General features: G+C 41.2%; 1 long non-coding RNA gene across 1 annotated transcript; it reads right to left on the reverse strand.

The window, feature by feature from the left end:
• Window positions 1-5,945: 5,945 nt before the first annotated feature.
• LOC120765727 (uncharacterized) lies at window positions 5,946-13,587 on the reverse strand. Its single transcript, XR_005704499.1, has 3 exons — window positions 13,514-13,587; window positions 7,278-7,353; window positions 5,946-6,072 (listed from the first exon to the last, which is right to left on the reverse strand). It is a non-coding gene; the product is annotated as an uncharacterized LOC120765727 (long non-coding RNA).
• Between the last annotated feature and the right edge of the window lie 9,831 nt (window positions 13,588-23,418).

Genomic DNA, 23,418 nt, shown 5'->3' on the forward strand with positions numbered 1-23,418 from the left:
ACAGGACTAGAGACAAATTCACTGAGAACGCCTTGGAGGTTCTCATGTCTGAAAAGATGGAATTGACCCAGAAATGTACCCTTGCAGCCCAGAGAGCCAAACGTGTCCTGGGCTGCATCCAGAGCAGTGTGGGCAGCAGGGCCAGGGAGGGGATTCTGCCCCTCTGCTCTGCTGAGACCCCACCTGCAGAGCTGCATCAGCTCTGGGGTCACAGCACAGGGAGGACAGGGACCTGCTGGAACACATCCAGAAGAGGCCACAAAGATTATCTAAGGACTGAAGCACCTCTCCTATGAGGACAGGCTGAGACAGCTTTTGTTCAGCCTGGAGAAGAAAAGCCTTTGTAGAGAGACATTATAGCTCCTTTCAGTGCCTAAAGGGCACTTACACAAAGGCTTCTCAAGAGTATAGGGGCAAGTGATGGGACAAGGAAGAATGGCCTTAAGCTGAAGAGGGCTAGCTTTAGATTAGCCATAGGGAAGGAGCTCTTTCCTGTGAGGGTGGTGAGGCACTGGAACAGGTTTCCCAGAGAATCTGTGGGTGCCCCATCATTTGGAGGTTTTCAAGACCAGGTTGGATTGGGCTTTGTGCAACCTGGCCCAATGGGAGATGTTCCTGCCCATGGCAGAGGGATCAGAACCACATGATCTTTAAAGTCCCTTCTAACCAAAACCATTCTAAGTTTCTATGGATTTGACAACTTTCATGTGAAAAAAGCCCTTCTATGATCCAGGAGCTTATGAAATTTCTCTCCTACCCAACTGTGTTTCATATCATAAATATAAGGTTTTCTATAAGCCAAACTAAAGAAAATATTGAACTCTTATTGGGTTTCTTAAATAACTAGTCTGTATGTGCCATCTGCCAGAACATTATTATAGAAGGCTATTCTATAATCTTTGCCAACCAATTTACATTTCTTTCCCTCATGTACCTCTCCCAGACTTTAAATCAAGTAATTCCCTGTTTTAGAAACCGTACCTGCCATCTTCTGTCCTCTCTTCTTTGAAAACCCTTTTCAAAATGCTCTTGCTTAATCAGACCTGGAAATGCTAGCTTGCCCCTGTAAGATATATATGGCCATTTATTTTTGTTAAACCCATAAATAATGGATCCCTCATCTATGCCACAATATGAAGTGGCCACTTTCTCACGTTCTACTAGTAGTAGTTCTAGACTTCTAAATGTTGTTTTTTTAATTCTCTCATTTTTCAGCTGACTTTTATCATGGAATGCCATTCTGTGAAGTTTAATTATACGAAAAAGTGTTTGCTAGAACCAAATATGGGTATGCACAAGACCTGAATAAAATATCGCCTTTGTCAAAAAGAACTAATAGAATACCTCGGATTTTCAAAGACAAATATTTGCAGTATTATGATGTTTAGTCTATGGAAAAGTCCACACATTTTTGTAGTCTTCCATCAGAGCCATTTGAAATTTGCTCTTGTTTCAGATCTGAGGGGGCCCTGCCTGGAAAACAGTTAAGCCATTTTTTTCTAACACTGTCATCAATCTCCAAAGGATTCTCCCTCTCTCAGCAGTCCTGCTTTTCTCATACCTTTATCACAGCATTACCGCAAGACTACCAGTTTAAATACAAAACCGCAAAATTTTAAAAAGAAATTGGAAAGATATAAGATTAAAATATTACTGCCATAGAAGTTTTAACCACACCACATACACATTTTCTGTTCCTTGGTCAAGCTGGCAACTGAACACATTTGCTGCTCATGCACACTTTGTAACACGCCTATGCAAACACCACTACAGCTCTTGACCCTTTATGGGCTTTGTGGCATTTTTATACATTTCTCTGCATTTCTGAACCAAAATCCATGTATAATTTGCTCCTATATAGGTATGCCGGGTTCCTCCAGAAACCTCCATAATAGCCGTTCCAAAAGACTGGGGAGCAGAGACATGCCTATAACCTACTCATCTCTGAGCACCACCTGAGCAGAGCTACTGCATACTCTAGCCCAGAATAAAACTCTCACTCAACGACTTACAAATACTGCAGTAAATGTGTTCATCTCATACAATCAATGACCCACTCAAACCCTGTTGTGGTGCCATGAGCGTTTTTTGGTCTTACTAACACACTGTAAATTATGGTTTAGTTGGAGACTATTTTTGGGGAGGCTAAACCAAACAGGATCCAACATGTACAGTATTGAGGTCACTCACTTCCCAGAAACTACACCTTTAGCATATACAGTTTTCATAATATTGCATGTAATGAAAAGTACAGGAGCACTCCAGACATGACTTCCTGCTTCCCTTGCTATAAAGGACATATTTAGGGAGGATTTACACACACATATGCCTTCAGGACATGTTGAAGACTTTCATACACTAGAGATGATTTCTAGGAGAGAAATAAGACAGAAGAGATAGTGGCAATGATTTGACCCTCATCCACATTTAAAGATCAAAAACATTTTCTTATTCATAAATTTTAACTGCCTTCTTTATAAGTCAATGAAAATGCAAGGACTCAGCCCTTGCTTCAGTCTCCATCTAGTACCCGGAATTCATGGCTGCATATTGGACTACTGTTGGCTTTGTTTTCCTGAGGAAAATCCCGGGTTTTGCCTTTTTTTGGCTCAAACTGAAGATCACAGAAAGCCAGAAATACATTGTTGTAGGAGTAAAAACTAAAACAGACACTGACTCTTTGTGCTTCATAGTATGGCAGGATAATTATTCCTTATTTTATGAATTAGAATCCAGTATATGCCGTGTAACAGAGATTTACATCAAGCTACAATACAATGTAAGGGAAGCTTTGTGGCTCAGTAGTACTTTTCCATTGGCTGTTTTTATATTAAGAGCCACATTCATGCTTGTTGGGGGTTAAGTTTTCCCGTGGAATTTTCCCCCCCCAATAAGTTGCTAGGAGACTAAATACTGATAGTTAAAGGGTGCTTAACCCAGACAAACAGTGTGGATCACTTAGTTTAGGGGGGAGGGGGAGCTGAGGGTGGTGGTCTCTCTGCTCTCGGTTTTCCGGAGGGGACTGTCGGGCGACTGCTAGCTGCGTGGATTCCACGGTTAACGGAGCGGTTCGGTCCTGAGAATTCTATCATCTGGTGGAGCACTCAGGAATTCGGGGGTTTTTTGCCTGCCCTGCTGGATTTTGGGTCAGCCCCGGTCCAGCTGTCGCAGCTTCTCCATCACTGCTCACTTTGCCTGTCGGGACACCCCCTGCCTGCCGGGACACCCCACCCTTTCCAGCCATCAGTCCCGAGTTTCCACTGTTTCGGCTTGGTGCTCTTGGGATCCCAAGGGATCAGACCGCCCGGGACTTGTGAGACAAAGCCCCTCGAGGTTCTTGGTTCTGTTTATTATTACTATTATTGGTGTTGTTGTTTGGCTGTCTTGTTATATTTACTAGTAAAGGACTGTGTGATATATGTGCTAAAGTTAATTCGTGTTATCAAATTATAAAGGGTAAATGTTCGCTGTATAAATATGAGTGTTAAAGATTTGTTCAAACTAATATGGGTAAAAGTAAAATGGAAAAACCAAAATAAAAGAATTTCCTCAACTCGGGAAGCACAGGAGGGACACGAGGAAAGTATGATTGGAATTACCAGAAAGGGGGCCTAGAAACTATCGCTGCCGGGAATCCCTGAAAGGATACAAAGGACAACGGAAAACGGAGATACAAGTCCGGAGACCAAGATAATCACTTCAGATGGATATCGCTACTCGTCTCCGTTGAAAATTAACATATCCACGACACACCCGGGCTCGGCCATCAGCTGCATTGTTCCACCCTACCGGTCTATTCAGACTCCCGATACCGGGACTTGCATGATTAATGAAGACGCCTCGGAGGGAAGACCGTCAGGATCCCGGACTTCACTCCGCGATCCAGTGTATAAAAAGGGGTGGCTGGAGACCGAAGTTGTGAACTTGGGGGGGTAACAGACTGGCAGAGTCTGATATCCGTGTTCACCCAGCGGCGATCCCGGGCTCGACGCTGTCCTTTTAATTGTGGCTTTCTGAGACTGATATTTTGTCTCAAAATAAAATTCTAAATTTCTGATAAATCGAATCTGGTCGATTTTATTTATAACAACTGTTATTCCTTTCCCCATAACTCTGACTGAAAAGGGTTTTTTTTAAAAACTTCCAAATTATAATAATAAGGAGGGAAGGATTGTAATTCCCCATTCCTAGAGAGGCCCACCTCTCCCTAGCAGATACTTGTCTTTGCAAACCAAGACAATGCCACAAAGTTATAAACTAAAATATACTAATAGATTGCAAAATTTTCTGTTCTAGGCTTGGTTCAAAGGTAACACCATTCACACATCCCCTTGCCTCACACAACTGTTACTTCAGCACAGATACACCACACAGAAAATCACACAATTTCATCGTCCAGTCCCCCACATAAGACCTGGCCACTTTGTTGACTTGTGCAGCACTAGTTTAAGCACAGAAAAAGTATTCAGCTTTTGCCAACTAACAGGATAAGTTTCCAGAGCAATTATCCCAAATATCTCCACCTGTTATCTCTGTTGGTTTTCTGACTGTGCTAGTACAAAACAAATGCCACCTCATCAGGGATCATCAATAAAAAAGTAATGTATCAATCGCCAGGCATGATGCGAAGTTTATAAGGTGATAAACTTTATGGTTTCCCTAGCTTTAATCACAAAATTCATAGGCATAATGAAAATGAATAATAATCTTCCACTAATTATCAGAGATCTTATGTGACTGTATTAAAAAAAAAAAAAGCTTGAAAGAGGAAGATTAAGAAAAATTATTTGTAAAACAAAGAACTACAGGAGCAAAAGTATACATGCAAAGCAGGCTATAACTTTACGAAATTAGCAAAATTATAAAAAAACCAAAAAGATCTGCAGGCCACAAGGAAGAAAGAATATAATAGTCTCAAGGAACAGATAAAAATGCAAGCTATCCAAAATGAAGAAAAAAACATGCAAAGTAGCTGCAGAAGGAAGGGGAGAAGTTTATTGGGAAAATTCACAACATTGACTAAAAGACATCCTAAGCCTTGTAGAAGATGAAAAGAAAATCTTCCCATCCTGAGCCTATACAGATGGAGAGAAAAAGGAGCAGATGTGCCTTTTTTGTCTTTAGTACAAAGTTAAATTGTGCAAGATACTGATGAGCATTTTACATTGCTATTTCTGCTTGTGTAGTTTTACATGTTGAGCTTTTGAAACTGGACAGCAATTATTTTCTACTTCCATTTTATAATGAAAAATATGTTTACTGCAATAATGACTAAAACATTACTAGAGTGGCAGTCTCACAAACTGCAATACAGACTAAGAAAAAACACCCTACTCCTTCTGTAGCAACAATGCTGCAGATATCTGGAGAACCTGGTTTTACCGAAAGTTGGTATTCTGCCTGAAGTTATAGAACAGAGTCAGGAGTGTCTATACGTGAGTGACTGGTTATGAGCTTTGCTGACTTTTTCATATAGGCAAGTAAGAAAACAGAAGAGTTAGTATTGATGCATGTGTGTGCCTGATTTTCTGAAAGGCCAGTGCTGGTTCTTGCTACAGAACAGAACATTCTGCTGTTTTCATTGGACACAGAGAACAGTAGGTTCCATAAAGAGGCTATTTGTAAATATATAATTTACACAGGGCTCAATATTTGTAGTACATTTGTAGAAATACACTTCATTGCATAATCCCTTACCATAACTAACATTCCTTAATATTAAAATGCTCTTAAGATAGACCAATCACCATATTAAATAGTTGGGTTTCTTGAATAGTTGTTTTAACCCAAACTGAAAAGGTAGAAACACCCCCTAAAAGTGAAAATTCCATAATATTTCATTAGGAGGACTCCTCAGACATCAAATAAATTTCCTACGCTAACCCTGAGGCACTGTGATCTCTGTTGTTTGACCTGTGACAATGGCTTGCATCCTAATTTATTTTATTTTTTTTATATCAGGCTGAAGTTTGACCCATTCATTGTGTCTGTGCCACCTAGGATATGTTCTCCACCTCCGCAGTCAGCCTCAGGGCATGTGAATTGCAGAAATCTCTTCTGAGACGTTTTGTCCTTTTGGGAGAAAGGAAGACAAGTTTTGTAGCAAGCTGCAGGTCAGATATGACACTTCTGGAAACTTCTTGCTTGTCTCAAATTGTTCAAATGTAGCAAATGGCATTGTGTAACTTCTAAAGAAGCTTTTGACCCTGCCCTGGCTGGCCTGGCCCTCATTTCTAGCCCTTCTGGCACAGGTCACCAACAATTCTGATTACAACAAGAATAGACACTAGTGAGAAGGGAAGCACAGTAAGACACTGAGGAATCAGGTCATCAGGAGCACATTTCAAAGAATGTATCTATTTCCACAGTGCATGCTAACTTCAAAGCTATGCCCATGTACGACAGCTAAATGCTTATGATTTATGCAGCAGATTTAAGGCGTTTTACAACTGAAGTATTTTTAAACTTTATCCTTCCTTCATTAAAGGGATTTAAAATCTGAAATATAAAATTTAGAAGTTCAATATAAAAAGGATTTTGAAAGTTTTTGTGCAGCTTTAGCTAAACAATGTTGTATTCCCTCACGTCAGAAGATTTCTAAAGCAGCCCATAGCAACCAATCCCTCAATTACAAAGAGCTTTGTCAAAGCTGTGCATATCACAAGGTACCTGAGTACTCAGAGATTACGGGGTAATAGCATCTCAGTCCCATGGTAATGAAAAAGAACATGCCTGTTCAGAGGGGGTGTTCAGGCATTGTGCCCTCCAGCAGCAGCAGCTGAACCAGCCAATTCAAGGCACAGAACAAGCAGGCCTGATCTTTCTTATCTCGTTCCTGTACATTCAGCTCACAGCCTGGCTCCCTGCACATACCTGCCTTGGCAAACTCCCAGGGAGCCCATTTGAAACATCTACCCAACCCCCCCATCCCTGCTCAATGCAGTGCTTCTCCCAGAGATTAAGAACCTTTCCAAAAGTTCAGTCTTACATTTTTGAAAGCTCTCCTGAAGATGAGCAGCAGACCCATTTTCAGGCTATGAGGAATGAGCAAAACTAGAGGAGACATAATGAAATGAGAATGAAACAGCCTGGAGACACACCAGGTATGTACCAAGGTGCTAAGAGGTGCCAGAGGGGCATAAACTATTAACCCATCAATTAAGAGTAAATCAAAGCTAGTAAATGCCATATTGGGACCAATAAAGAACAGACAGAAGAGTTGATTCATGCTTCAGCAGAGCTCTGGCACTACAAGTGCTTGTGTTTTTGTCAGGTACCTCTCCAGAGAAAGCTGCTATGACAAAGCATCGTCCACAGTGTTAGCCTCCTCCTCATGTCTGCTGAACCCTCACTCTGTAAAATGAAAGGAAGAGAATAGCCCAAATTAAACAAGCAGGCAGTTCTCCCTTACCAGTTTGAATAAATGACAGCTCTGCCTAGCAGTATCAGAACCCAAATCTATATTAAATTTTTACCAATATCTTTTAGAGCAGCACTTTCATTTACTGAAAAAGAGGGAGGAAATAAAAGAAAAAAATTAATTATAAGGCTGAAAGGTTTGGGTTCCCACTGCAAGGAGCAAAGTACCCCAGCCAAACAGTTGTCAGGCAATGCAGAAGAAACATGGGATGTTGCAAGATAGTTTACAGGTGAAGAATATGGCAGGGCAGCTCAAAATACAACAACCCAACCCCTGCAGATGAAGAGAGGAGTGCGAACTGGACAGTATAAGCAATATGAGGTCAAATGGAAAAGCTTCATAATTTTGTTTTCAATGCTGTCGATTCATCCAGGGACAAGGCCAGTAATCCATGAGTAAGCAGGACTTGTCTGGGGGATATGAAGGCCAAAAAAATGAAAATTCTAAGATAAGTTGAAAAGTGTTTATATTTTGTTCCTAGTACTAAAGGACATGACTCACAACTTGAAAAATTGTCATACTAGATGCAAAACCATGATCCCTGGTATTTCACCTGCTTCAACTCTGTACTAGAACAGAACAGCCAGGCATCTTAGGGCAGGTTTCTACAAACTTCATAAAATTAAGTGTTAGGAAAGTCTGGCCCTTTAAACAGTTGATATATCACTTTTTCACTGACAGTGTTAGCAAATGAAATGTAAAAAATCTTTTTTGAATGAAATGCAAAACAAATATTCAGATCTCTGATGAAATAAAATCATCTGTATTGATTTGAAAGATTTGTTTGAAAGATTTGAAATTATTGTTGAACTTATAAATCTATATTGCCCAGTTTGAAATTAAAATTAAAATATCTTTAGAGTACTTCCATCTTTATCAGTTTTCATAATTTCTTTGCCCACCCTATTATGACGTAATGGTTAGAAACTTTTTTTTCTTTTTTGGTGAATGTTTGCTATCTGTTTTTCATTTTAAGTTTGAGACACTACAGCAAACAAAGGAGGAATGAAGAACCAAATGAAAAAAGGTATATAATTAATAGGTAGCAGCTGGATAACTTTTACAAGACTGAAATAAGATCCTGTAGTGATTACATGCCAGCACAGTGATAGCATGAAAGAAGGCTTTTGTAGACTCAACATCCTTACAATAACAAAAATTAACACTTTACTCAAAATAGAAAATGGAGAAAGCTTCAAAATTTCTTCTTATATTTCAAAATGTTTTTACTTGGAAGTTTCTGTGATTCTCCTAAAAATTCACAAAGCACTACAGTTCAAGTTATGGAATTTAAATAAAATAACATACTTGCCCCAAATCAACCACCCTGTTACCACCTTTATAAGTAACATAAGCTCATCAAAGAACATCCATATTTCTTCAGTATTTTACTCTCTCTTTGTAAGGCATGTAAAGCAAACACATTAGAGAGAAAAGCTCACGTTATTTCTTTTCAGGAAATATTAATTCTAAGAAGTCCAGGAAAAGGGAGAAGAGAAAAATTTTAATTAATTGCAAAATTATTCATCAGAAGCATTTCCAGCTAAGAAAATGCATCTACAGTTTTAAACAATATCAGTCCTACCTGGAAAGTTAGGAAGCAGATACATATGCACATAGTTCTCACCTTTAATGAGATGCAATAGACAACACTGAAAGAGGTGCTATTCCAGATATACTGGCTTATCTATATCACTTATATTTATTACTTCATTCTACTTGAATCTATTTCTCTGACTTTAAAATTGGGTTTATATTTCCCACTGATTTTCAGCAGGGTTTAAGGCAGTGGAAATAATAACTATGATCTGTGTAAGTAACAGTAGGACTTGTTTTCAAGTGACAGGACATACCAGAATGATTTGTGAGAGGGCATATGAAACCAGGCATCTTGTACTAATTGGAGCTATCTTTCCATTTCACTTCTTAACTAAAACTGCCAGAATGTGCTTCCTCTGTCATGGTTTGCTTCTATTCAGCCTCGTAGCACAGATCTACCTTTCCCCTTACTATCCTTATTATATGGGAAAATCATGCTTAATTAGCTATATGACTTAATTTTATATTAAGTTTAAAATTTTGTTTTTGTTAGTATGTGTTGCAACCTTATTGGTGACAAGACTGGATTCTTGTATGGGTTTTTTGCCAGATCACTGTACTGATGACAGATCATCTAATCTTCTCCCTATAATATTTTTTAAGATTATTATTGTATGTGGACTATTTTTTAGTTGGCTACATGACAGAAGACATGACCTTCTGAGAAAACCCCTCAGAGAACCTCTTTTTCTCCTAGGTTTTGTCTTCCTACGTTAAAATTTAAGTAATAGTAAGATAGTTTTTTAGACTGACAGTTCAGCTACAATTACCTATAAACCTGTATTTCAATTTTACATGTGAAAATTTATGCTTTTCCTTATATCAGAAAAATTTTGCTTAAAATGGGTGATTAAACACCTGCTCAGTACCAGCTTCTCACTTATGTCTCTAATGACACCTTTATATTACATTTATCCAGTACATTTATCCATTTTCCAGTGTTTTATATGCAAAGCCATAAAGTAATCCTACCCATTCCAAATTAATGATAAAAATAGATTTGCCTTTTTTTTTTCATAGCTCAAACTAAGAAGTTTCCTGCTGATGATTTCATTCTGCTATTTTCATCCTCTAGCAAAAGAAAAAATCTGAATAGAATTTCAAATAAAAAAAAAAAATACTGGAATTCAATTGAAATATAACATACTGCATTAAAACATGACAAGGGAAGGATCCTGCTAAAAAAAAAAAAAAGCAATTCCCTTGTCTATTTTTTGGTCCCATCTTTCACAGACATCACGGTGGGCCTTCATACTAGCAGCAAGTGAGGAAAACATCGCTAGTTGAAGGGGACCATTTCATCAAAGAGAAGTGCAGAAAGGAGAAAGTGCCCTACCTCAAGACACATGGGCACAGCACACCCTGCTACCTGCAGCACTGGTGACACAACCAGCCCGCTCCACCAGAAGTCCCTTCCTGAAATCCTCCCATCCACCACGCATGGGCCTGCTTCCTTATGTTCGTTTTTCCTCTACGTATTTCAAAAGTCTAGTCACAGAACCTGTGAGTGTAAGTTTTTGAGAAACAGTATGACTTGGACTCAGATATTTTGGGGGATGAAATTAAATATTTATCCTAGTTTCTGAGAAAAAAGCCCCCTAAGCAGGACCTCAGAGGGGTGGCAGCTGAGCTCTCAGTGGCAGGTGCCCCATGAGGATGGTCTTGCCCGTCACTTGGGAAGACAGACCACAGGGCTGAAGGATGGCTCTCCTCCTTCTCCCTAAAAGCTGCAGTTTTTTCCCAGCAGCAACTTGATGCATTGTGGATCCTCGGCTCCACATTCTGCAGAGTTCATTTGGAGAGACAAGGGCTTTGTCTCACCTACAGAGCTCATCCCTCCTGGGCAGCCTTGCTGCATGTGGATAAGGAGCTGAAGGGAGAGCTGGATTGCTCGCAGAGACTGTGTCCCCTAAACTTCAGATATGTTCCCTTGGTTACAACAGATGCTGGTTTTTTTGCACTTCCTTGAAATGGCCTAATAGTCACCAACACAGATATTCAGAATGCATTTTAATAAACAGCAAGAAAATATGTTTGCCATTATTCTCCCCAAGTAGCTTGCCTGTTTTTCCCCTACTGCAGAAGCACACCGTATGGTTCCCTCCAGAGTGGGAGTTATCAGCCAGCCCCATCAACCACCTCCAAAGTCTTGCCATTTCAATTTCCTCTCCTGTTTTCTGATGTACCTTGGCACAGCCACTCAGAGCAACTCTATGTCTGCAGCTTATGTCAGCAGCTGCTGTGTGCAGTGGAGCTCATAAATCTCAGAGCCAATACATCAGATTTAAAAGGAACACATGCACGCACACATGTGAAGCTGAAGCACTTTCCCTATTCCTCTTAATATCAGAGTGGGTGTTACATCTTTCTTTAGCAGCTGGCAGTCCACATTGCTATTTGAGACATCACTGGACAGTGACCACAAATGTCCAAAGGCAGCTGGCCGGTGAGACACATCACTGCACAGCACCAGAAACCTCCACATATCTGGAAAAACAAGTTATTCTACACAAACTCCTGCTTGGTACATCCTACTTGCTTCTTTCCAGCTCCTTCAGAAACATTAGCTGAAGAAGAACAGCATCAAACTCAGTGGGAGATAGGAATAGGAATTATATTAAAACCTTCTGTGTTGAATTTAGGGATATAAAATTACATGTTTCTCATCCACACCACCTTTTTGTAGTGGAGATTTAGTAAAATAAAGTTTCAAAGATTCACTTGTATTTAATCCAGTTGGCTTGTCAGAATAAGTTCAGAATTTATCATTGCTTCATTAGACCATTTTGTCTGTTTTCCCTTGCAAATTAATACTGGACAATGGATGTTTACATTATCATTATCATTACATTATCATTAATGTGTACAAAGATGCAGCTTTACATTATTAAGTAGTCACAGAATAAATAAACACAACAATGCTTCATTTCAACATAATTTTCTTTCCTTGTTTGTGTTTATGGTTTCAATTTTTTTTTTTTTTTTAAATTCTCTGCTGGCCCTTTTGCTTTTCAGAAGAAAATGAGACTATATTGTTATTCTAGTTAAGAGGCTTTTTTTTTTTTTTTTTTTTTTTTTTTTTTTTTTTTTTTTTTCCCCTCCACTTTAGGAACTGCAATAATTAACTACAAAAACAATTCCATCTAGGATTACATCATATGACCATGAAAGATGTTTGGCATATTCTGATTTGTTTATATTCTCAGTGGTTTTCTTGAGTGCCATCCCATGCCCAGAAATTAAGTTAACTCTGAAAACAAGGAGAAATACACTATATCTCATGCTTAATACATGAATAATATTGTATTGGCTATAGATTTTTCAGTGCTTGTGATACTGAAATTTTAGCTGAAACTAATGTACAAAATGGTGTTGCCTTATAGGTAGCTAATTGCTTTATTGAGCCTGACAATGGCTTCCTATCAGCATTAGCTGAGTGTTAATCCCAGTAAGCACATAGTACTCAAGAGCAAGCCAAAGCAGTTAAATATCTTGAACTCATGTGTAGGAGACAAAATCCTAGAAAGCTGAAACACTTATTTACCTTATTTCTGGAAATCACAGCTCTCATGGCTAGCAGGCAGAGGGATATGTTCCATGCAAACTCTGTTTTTCTTGTGGAGCACAAAGTATTTACTGGTCCCTATGTCACCTGCCACACACCTCTACAGGAGGACAGCTCAGTGAGGACTTGCACAGTGATGTGCAAGGAGCAGCAAGTCTCTGTGAAACTGCATAAATGAGTCTGCTCATTTTCTTTGAATAAATTTTATTATCCCTGCTGAATTAATTTCTTTTTTGTGTTTTGGTTTGTGGTTGTGTTTGGTTTTGTTTTGTTGTTTGTTTGTTTATTTTAAAAGGCTTTGGGTTTTTTTTCCTAGTTTTAGCTTAAATAACATCAACAACAGAATGTTCTGTGTTAAAATATCAGAACGTCCTCACTGAACAAGCCTGCTTGTGTTATCAGCATTAGGGGTTGTGACATCTGCCAGCCAAAGAGTTAAATCCTGCCTAGCTGGCACAGGATTTTTTTGTTGCTATTTTTTTGTCCTGATTGCACAGCTATTACCTGCTGTAGCCATATTCTGTATCCCACAAAAATCCATGACAGATTTAAACCAGAACTTTTTGGTCTAAACACAGAAACTCTGCCAGGATCTTTCTTCTAAGATCAGTTCAGGTTGAGTTTAATGTAGCAGAAAGCTGTAGTTTACACTCTATACCAAGAATCAACAGGGAATACAACACAAAAATCAAAAATACCTCCAAAGAGTTTTTGAAAAAGAATAATATAATTATGTATTTTCTGAAAACCTGATTCCATTTTTGAGAATAACAGATATGGTCTGGCCCTGTTTTCTATACACAAGTGCTAATTAGCTCCAGTTTAACTGCACTAAATGTAACTGCACATGGAAAACTGATGCATAATTTTCTTCACAGGTAAAAATGTGAGTATGAAGTATATTAGTAACAGAGTTATAAAAATCTTACCTTAGATTAATGTGATGAAAATCACAGGAACCTGATTTTTTTTCCAAAACCTCTCTACTGGTGTGTCAAAATACTGAAAATCCAACATTTATTGAATTGAAAATTTCAAAAACAATATCTCCCCCGGGGGGGGGAAGTAATAGAAGAATAAATGCTAATTATGAAAAGGTAAACCTGTTCCAAGATATGAGACCTAGAAAATTGAGTAAGGCTTAAATTTTTCTGAAACTCTAGGCATTAAAAGTTCCACATCCAGATTATACTAAAATAACTTATATCTTCCTGTGAATTCAGGTAAATTTGGACAGAGCTCAGGCAATACCAGTTTCTTACAGAGTCAAATTTAAGTCTCTATTTATAACACAATTATTTCTGATACTGTAACTATTAAACTCTGGTATTTATGAATTCTGTTTTAAAGCTGAGTATCTTCAAATGTTATGAATTAATACCATGAGATGTAACAATTACCAAGCAATTGACTCCAATATAACAAGAACACCATTTCCTACAATAAAATTTACTGCAGTTTGACCAAACCAATACCTGCCTTATTTCAGGAACATTTCTATGAAGTTAATAGTAAGATTTTTTACATTAAATCATTATCAGTCTTCTTTTAAGGCTGATAAAACCCATCAGATTACATATTATTGTACTAGGTTATCATGAAGAACTATGAAGAAACCACAGACGGTTTCAATTACCATAAACTCCATCTCACTTTTCAGAATTGAACTCTTTCTTGTCCTGTAGGCTTTTATCAGCTTCTGCTGATAGAAATCAGCTTCTGCTGAAGAACCCCATTTCCCTTTGTATCTTGCTCATGTGTATCATCTCAGAGCTAATGGGTGCTTTGTGAGTCAATACAATAATTGGCCTTGTGAACAAGGTGCAGAGACAGCTGAAGGCAAATATTTAGTTGCACATCCCAAGTTTTATCTCACAAGGTGCCACTGGATTCAAGCACAGTTTGCAGTGATGGAATATTAAGGTCTGTCTGAACTGGACTGAGAATGACATAAAAGCAGTCCTTTGCACTCAAGGCCACAGCATTGCTATTAATCCATCTTTCTGGAAAAACTATGCTAGAGCTAACCTTCTGTTAAATTCCATATTGTCCACCATCTTACTTTATTTCCATCCTTTATCCCTGGCAATGATTAGTGCACACCTGCTGTTGATCACAAATTTCTACCCAGGTACTTTGGCTCAGGCTGGGTAAGGAGTGACAGGACTCATGGCCTTGGGGTGACCTGACAAGCTGGAAAGACCCTGGGTCACATGCAGGGGAATGAAAGTGTCTTGAAACATATTTTGAAAGGTGGTTACTCAAAAGTACAAGATAATCAAAGTACAGAAGAAAACACCAGAGTGAACATGAGGACAACTATTTTGTCTCAGCTCTGTTAATATTACCATCAGGATGGGCCCAGTTTGAGCTCTCCCTGAATTGCAGCTGGACTGCACATCAGGTGACTCACCCTTTGAGCAAGGTGTCTTGGGATATGTAACCAAAATAAAGAAGTGTATTCTATTTCATCTGTTGAAAGCTGTTTTTTGGGAGATGTTTTATACTCCTTATTCCATGGGGGAGGTGGGCAGATGCCTCCTGATAATGGCCCAGCCATTAAATCCAGGTGGGGCAGTGTTTCTTATCTCTTTCACCACCCCTCCATCCTCCAGGGGGACATCTTCTGATAATGGGCCATTAGGGCTCACCAGTGACATGACACATTCCATCATCCCATTGTGAGATGTTCCACACAGTGGGAGAGGAGCCAGCTGTTCCTAGCTAGATAAAAACTGGGACTGAAGGACACAAGGGATCGGGTTTTTCCACTGGATTCCTGGAGGAAGACAGGACCCATCTCATCGCCACTGGATTTTTTTACAGGACCATCTCTACTCCACAGAACCACATCTGTTACTCCAGGAGGATTTATTTAGACTTCCAGCACACTGACCATCAGGGTGTCAGGTTGTATCACTAACTCTTGGCAGGGTTTTTCCAGGATTTTTTGTTTGCTTACTTCCTTGGTTTTTGTACTTCTACATTTGTTTTTGTTTTTTTCCTTTAATATTCCTAGTAAAGAACTGTTCCCTGTTCCCATATCTTTGCCTGAAAGCCCCTAACTGCAAAATTATACTAATTTAGAGGGAGGAGGTTTAGATTCTCCATTCCAAGGGAAGCTCTAGCTTTCCCTAGTAGATAAGTGTCTTTCAAAACCAAGACACAAGGATATTTCGCAAGGTTACAGTTTCTTACCTGAGACTAAAATACTTTTGCTCATTGTGGAGAGATCCTCAGTAAGTTACTGATATTACCCTGAATTAATACTGTAATATTCTAATTCCATGAATCATTCTAACTTGATTCTAACTCAGTTTTTCTTTCTATGTTTCTTCCATAGAGTTAATGATAAGATGAACCTTGCCATAAAGCTTATTAAGTCTTTTCAATCCACTGTTAAAATGTCATAAATGCCATTAAATTTATTGAATTCTATCAAATTGTTGTCTTACCTTCATGAAACACATTGCTTCTTTCTGTGCTGGCTTGAAGGCAAAACCAGCGAGAGACTCCAAGTCAGAAAAAACAATTTAATAGGAGAGGAAAAAAAAGTAAAATAAAATAAAACACATGCAATGGTACAAAAGATTACTGACAGAGTCAGAATACAACCTGAAACCGTGGTGGTGGCAGTCCAGATGAAGTGGTCTTGTTGAAGCAGTGTTCTTGCAGAAAGGTCTGGTAGCTTTTGTCCTCTGGAAATCCAGTGGGTAAGGCTGCCTGTGCTGTCCCAAGGCCCCGATTATATCCAGGTGGGAATGCTTGGCTCCTCCCCCTGGGCGGAGCATCTCACAATGGACTGATATCATTTTATCAGTTTTGCAATGGGTCCTTGATTGCCTATTAAACAGAGATAGCTCCTGGGGAGAGTTATCTATGAGTCATGCAGGGCGGTATTGATGGGCCATTAACAGAAGATAGTCTGGAGGGAGGGGGCAAGGGAAACAGTGGTGCACAACAACATTTCATGTAGATGGTGATAGAATACATACTTTGGGCACATTTTACATTGTAACCTAGGACATAATCCACCCCTTATTCTATGACCATCTACATTATACCTAAATTAATACATTCTTACAGCTAGATAGATAAATATACACATATACAGAATGAAACCCTACACTCAGTTCTCACTTAAAATTAGGTCTCCCTGTGGTACACAACGGGTTTCCCCATCTTTCTGCATTACCCACTAAGTGGAACCAGGTCCTTGAGCAAAAACAATCCCACGGATGGGTCTGCCTTTGCTTGATGTGGGATTAATCCAAACAGTTTTTCCTAAGATGCCTTTCATGTGTACCACAGGGACTTTATCTCCATCCACTGTGTGCAAGGGTTCAGACTGGGCAGGACCAGCTCGATTGATTGACCCTCGAGTGTTGACCATCCAGGTGGCTTTTGCTAAGTTCAGTTCCCAATTTTTGAAAGTCCCCCCACCGAGCGCCTTCAGGGTAGTCTTAAGTAACCCATTGCACCGTTCAACTTTCTCGGCAGCTGGTGCATGATAAGGGATGTGATATATCCATTCAATGCCATGTTCTCTAGCCCAGGTGTTTATAAGGCCGTTCTTGAAATGGGTCCCATTGTCTGACTCGATTCTCTCAGGAGTGCCATGTCTCCACAAGACCTGCTTTTCAAGGCCTAAGATAGTATTCCGAGCAGTAGCATGAGGTACAGGGTAGGTCTCTAACCATCCAGTGGTGGCTTCCACCATAGTTAGCACATAGCGCTTGCCTTGGCGGGTTTGGGGAAGGGTGATGTAGTCAATCTGCCAGGCCTCCCCATACCTGTACTTCAACCATCGTCCACCGTACTACAGAGGCTTTACCCGCTTGGCCTGTTTGATTGCAGCGCAGGTCTCACAGTTGTGGATGACCTGTGAGATGTTGTCCATAGTAAGGTCCACCCCTCGGTCACGGGCCCATCGGTATGTTGCATCTCTCCCCTGATGACCAGACGCATCATGGGCCCAACGGGCTAAGAATACTTCTCCCTTGTGTTGCCAGTCTAGATCCACCTGTGATACTTTCACCTTGGCGGCTTTGTCCACCTGCTCGTTGTTGTGATGCTCTTCATTAGCCTGACTCTTGGACACATGTGCGTCCACGTGTCGAACCTTAACGGTCAGCTTCTCTACTCGGGCGGCGATGTCTTGCCAAATCTCAGCAGCCCAGATGGGTTTCCCTCTGCGCTGCCAATTGGCCTTTTTCCAGCGGTTCAGCCATCCCCACAGAGCATTAGCTACCATCCACGAGTCGGTGTAGAGATAGAGTCTTGGCCACTTCTCTCGTTCGGCAATATCTAAAGCTAACTGGATGGCTTTAAGTTCTGCAATTTGACTTGATCCACCTTGTCTTTCAGTAGCTTGTGCAACTCGTCGTGTGGGGCTCCATACTGCAGCCTTCCATTTCCGGTTAGCGCCTACAATTCGGCAGGAACCATCAGTGAAAAGGGCATATTGTCTTTCAGTCTCCGGTAGCTCGTTATACGGTGGGGCTTCCTCGGCACGTGTCACTTGTTCTTCTTCTTCTTCAAAAGATAATCCAAAAGTCTCACCTTCAGGCCAGTTAGTTATAATTTCTAGAATTCCAGGGCGATTCGGGTTTCCAATACGGGCGCGCTGTGTGATGAGGGCAATCCATTTGCTCCATGTGGTGTCAGTGGCATGATGCGTGGAAGGAACCTTTCCCTTGAACATCTATCCCAGCACTGGTAGTCGAGGTGCCAAAAGCAGCTGCGTTTCAGTGCCAATTACTTCTGAGGCAGCTTGAAGTCCTTCATAGGCGGCTAAGATTTCCTTCTCTGTGGGAGTGTAGTTGGCTTCAGATCCTCTATAGCTTCGGCTCCAGAATCTCAGTGGTCGGCCCCGAGTCTCTCCAGGCACCTTCTGCCAAAGACTCTAAGACAGGCCATTGTTCCCGGCTGCTGAGTAGAGCACGTTCTTCACTTCTGGTCCCGTCCTCACTGGGCCAAGGGCTACCGCATGAGCGATCTCTTGCTTGATCTGGGCAAAGGCTTGTTGCTGTTCAGGGCCTCAGTGGAAATCGTTCTTCTTGCGGGTGACCAGGTAGAGAGGGCTCACAATCTGGCTGTACTCAGGAATGTGCATCCTCCAGAAACTTATGGCGCCTAGGAAAGCTTGTGTCTCCTTCTTGCTGGTCGGTGGGGACATGGCGATGATCTTATTGATGACCTCAGTGGGAATCTGCCGCCGTCCATCTTGCCATTTTACTCCCAGGAACTGGATTTCTTGGGCCGGTCCCTTCACTTTACTTCGCTTAATGGCAAAACCAGCTTTCAGCAGAATCTGGATGATCTTTTCTCCTTTCTCAAAAACTTCCCCTGCTGTGTTCCTCCATACAATGATGTCATCAATGTACTGTAAATGTTCAGGAGCCTCACCTTTTTCCAGTGCAGTCTGGATCAGTCCATGGCAGATGGTGGGGCTGTGTTTCTACCCCTGGGGCAGTCGGTTCCAGGTGTACTGTCCGCCTTTCCAGGTGAAGGCAAACTGGGCCCTGCACTCTGCTGCTAAAGGAATGGAGAAGAAGGCATTGGCAATATCAATGGTCGCATACCACTTTGCTGCCTTGGACTCTAGCTCGTACTGAAGCTCCAACATGTCTGGCACAGCAGCACTTAGTGGTGGGGTGACTTCATTCAGAGCACGGTAATCCACAGTCAGTCTCCATTCTCCACTGGACTTACGCACTGGCCATATAGGGCTGTTGAAAGGTGAACGAGCCTTGCTGACCACTCCTTGGCTCTCCAGTTTCCGAATCATCTCATGGATAGGAGTCACAGAGTCTCTGTCGGTGCGGTATTGCCGTCGGTGTACTGTTGTTGTGGCGATTGGTACCTGTTGTTCTTCAACTCTTAGTAGTCCCACAGCACAGGAGTCATCTGAGAGACCAGGCAAGGTACTCAGTTGTCTGATGTCTTCTGTCTCTACAGCAGCTATCCCAAAAGCCCAGCGATATCCTTTTGGATCTTTGAAGTATCCATTTCTGAGGTAGTCTATGCCAAGGATGCATGGGGCCTCTGGGCCAGTCACGATGGGGTGTTTTTGCCACCCATTCCCGGTTAAACTCACTTCGGCCTCCAATACAGTCAGCTGCTGGGACCCTCCTGTCACTCCAGAAATAGAAATGGATTCTGTTCCTACATACCTTGATGGCATCAGGGTACATTGGGCACCAGTGTCAACCAAAGCCGTATATTTTTGTGGGTCAGATGTGCCAGGCCATCGGATCCACACAGTCCAATAGATCCGATTGTCCCTTTCCTCTACCTGGCTAGAGGCAGGGCCCCCCTATTCCTGGTCATGGTACACGTTGCTTTCTTCCTGTAAATATGTTCCTGAGGTCCCTTCAAGTGGATCAGTCATATCATTCTTCTTATACTGTCTGGGGTTCTGTGCCTTTGAGACTGGAGCAGTGTTGGCTCTAGATGAGCTCTTCATGGTAGGTGTCTCTCTCTTCAGTTCACGTACCCGGGCTGCTAAGGAGGAGGTGGGTTTTCCATCCCAATTCCTCATGTCTTCTCCATGTTCCCGAAGAAAAGACCAGAGGTTACCCCGTGGAGTGTATCCTCTCTCCCTGGCTGGTGGGTACCTGCTCCTAATGGCAGAGACTCTTGTTGGTTCTGGCGAGATGTGGTAAATTTCTTCCTTAAGTTCCTTTTTTAGTTTCTGATGGCCCTCTTCAATCAAGCTCCGGACTTGCTCAGCCAGCCTTGTTTCCACGGATGAGACATGGGTACGAAATGGGGCGGTGACAGTATCCTCGTAAATTCTTAGTTTATTGACCAAGACGCCCACCTTGTCCTCACCTTCCCTCCATTGCAGCGTTGCCAGGTAACGGGAGTACATCTCTGGTCCAAGCCGTGCAAATCTCAACCACATCTGCGATGTGCACTGGACATCATCTGGGCTTTTAGGAAATCTCTCGTCTTCTGAGAAAATGATCTCTAGCACAGCCAATTCCCTCAGGCATCGGGTACCTTGTTCCATTGTGCTCCATTTTCCTTGGTGCACCTGGAGGTCTTCTTTACAAAGGTATCTGTCCCTCACACTTGTTAGCAGTCGCCGCCAGAGGCTGAGAGTTTGTTGGGTTCTCCCGATCCCCTGGTCAATGACCACATCCCGAGACAGCGATCCCAGTTGCCTGGCCTCACTTCCATCCAGAATGGTGTCATTGGCTGCAGCGTCCCAGATGCGGAGCAGCCAGGTCAGGATGGACTCGTTTGTCTGGCGGGTGAATTCCCTCCGCAGGTCACGCAGTTCACCCAGGGATAGAGAGCGGGTGATGATCTCTGGCTCTGTCTCTTCTGCTGAGTGTGAAGGTCCTGCCACATCCTCATCAGTCATTATGCGGACTGATTTGCTCTTTGATTTCTTCTTCTGAACAGGGGCAACTGCCACTGGTTTAGGTTGTTCTGCTTCAGTGACAGTTTGTGTGGAGATGCTGATGGCACCTTTGGTTTCTTTCTCCTCTGTGACAGCTTGTGTAGACACTGACACTGTTGCTTTGTTTTTGGTTCCTTTCTTCTCTGTGATGGTCTGAGTAGATGCAGAAACTGTTGCTTTGTTTTGGTTCCTTTCTCTTCTGTGATGGTCTGAGTAGATGCAGAAACTGTTGCCTTGTTTTTGGTTCTTTTCTCTTCTGTGACAGTCTGCATAGATGCGGTTCCTGTTTCCTCTACGACAGTTTGTGTAGACACGGATGCCGTTGTTTTGCATTTGTTTCTTTTTCCCTCCTCCTCAAGGAGACGCTGCACCACCCCATGTAGTGTTTGATTTCTAAACATGGTGAGCATGGTGCAGGCCGTGCAGAGAAGGCAAAGCAGAACTAACAACAATATTATGCTGTCCTTGGCACCTAGAGAGAACTCAATACTTTTGAAAACTGCTGTGCCATACCTAAAAGACTGGAAAAAATCATTCTTTACCCCTCCCCACAGGGGCTGGGTGCGATTATTGAGAGCCCAGATGTAGCATTCTGGACCAGGACAAGAACACAAAATAGAGTATATACTCCGAATGATGCTCATTGCCTCAGAGGTTATCATACAATAAACATAATAGACCAATACAGCAATTCTGGTACCATACCCTGGTCTACACATGAGCATTAAGACCGGCAAATACTGCCCCATGTGTGGGAAAATGTAGAGAGCTAGGTATAAGATATATGAAAGCATGTTGAGCATCATAGCGGACAGCTGTTTCTTTTTTCCTCACTACAAAATTGTAATTCTGACTTCTCTCAGTACCTCCTGCCCCACGTTGGGCGCCAAAATATATGTGCTGGCTTGAAGGCAAAACCAGCGAGAGACTCCAAGTCAGAAAAAACAATTTAATAGGAGAGGAAAAAAAAGTAAAATAAAATAAAACACATGCAATGGTACAAAAGATTACTGACAGAGTCAGAATACAACCTGAAACCGTGGTGGTGGCAGTCCAGATGAAGTGGTCTTGTTGAAGCAGTGTTCTTGCAGAAAGGTCTGGTAGCTTTTGTCCTCTGGAAATCCAGTGGGTAAGGCTGCCTGTGCTGTCCCAAGGCCCCGATTATATCCAGGTGGGAATGCTTGGCTCCTCCCCCTGGGCGGAGCATCTCACAATGGACTGATATCATTTTATCAGTTTTGCAATGGGTCCTTGATTGCCTATTAAACAGAGATAGCTCCTGGGGAGAGTTATCTATGAGTCATGCAGGGCGGTATTGATGGGCCATTAACAGAAGATAGTCTGGAGGGAGGGGGCAAGGGAAACAGTGGTGCACAACAACATTTCATGTAGATGGTGATAGAATACATACTTTGGGCACATTTTACATTGTAACCTAGGACACTTTCTCTTTTGAGTGAGGTGTATTCCACCTATCTGTAAAACCAGGAAACATGATGTGCCCTGCTTTTAACATATAGTTGAGGCAAAAAATTAGTAATGACTGAAATGTTTGCCCAGCTGAAGCAATTCTGAATTTTGCTCCATTTTTCACTTTACTGAAAACTATAATGGCTGCACCAGTTTTGGAGCTCAGCAAATTGCAGATTAGTCACAATTTTTTTCTTCAGAGACATGTACCTGCACTGTCTTGAGTTGTGATGCTCCTTAGATTCAAGATAATATGCAGCTTTCCTTCCCTTGGCTACAACTTTATGGCATGCAGTGTGTCCTTCAGTATCACATATGACAAACATGTATGCTCATCCCACAGAATCATGCATTTATCTGAAGGCTGACACTTCCCAAACGGTTTTTGAAGACAGAGACCTTACCATTTTTATGTGGTAATGTATGAAAGATAGAAATAATTATCAGCCAACTTAATTTTTTAAAAAATCATGTTATATTTTTATATCATGTTATCTATATACTCTACCAATACCATGTGATACAAAGGTCATGGGACAATTGCTTCATATTTTAATATGTGCATGCTTAAAATCATTTCCACTGTCTGCAGCAAAATTTATTCTGATATTTTCTATCTATGAACATTCTTGATGCACAAAAGAGCTCACAAATACTACTAGGACAGTGAAAAACTCTAGAATTAATTATGCAAATATTAAAAAAAAAATACTAATGGAGATTCAGTTTTTTATTCTAGCTAAAATCCAACTCAGCATGCAATTTCTAAAACCCTAAGCACCAAAGAGATCGTATTGAGTATAAAGAGACAGTTGAGATTCCATTTGAGCTTCACCTTTCCCATTGTAGTGTTGATTTTTCTGATTTGAAATTTAAAATCCTAATTTTCAAAAATGTTTTTCTCAAGTAGTGAACTGCTGAATCCTTCCAAAAGCATACATCAATAAAGCA

This window comes from Hirundo rustica, chromosome Z (genome assembly GCF_015227805.2).
Source record: "Hirundo rustica isolate bHirRus1 chromosome Z, bHirRus1.pri.v3, whole genome shotgun sequence".
NCBI lineage: Eukaryota > Metazoa > Chordata > Aves > Passeriformes > Hirundinidae > Hirundo > Hirundo rustica.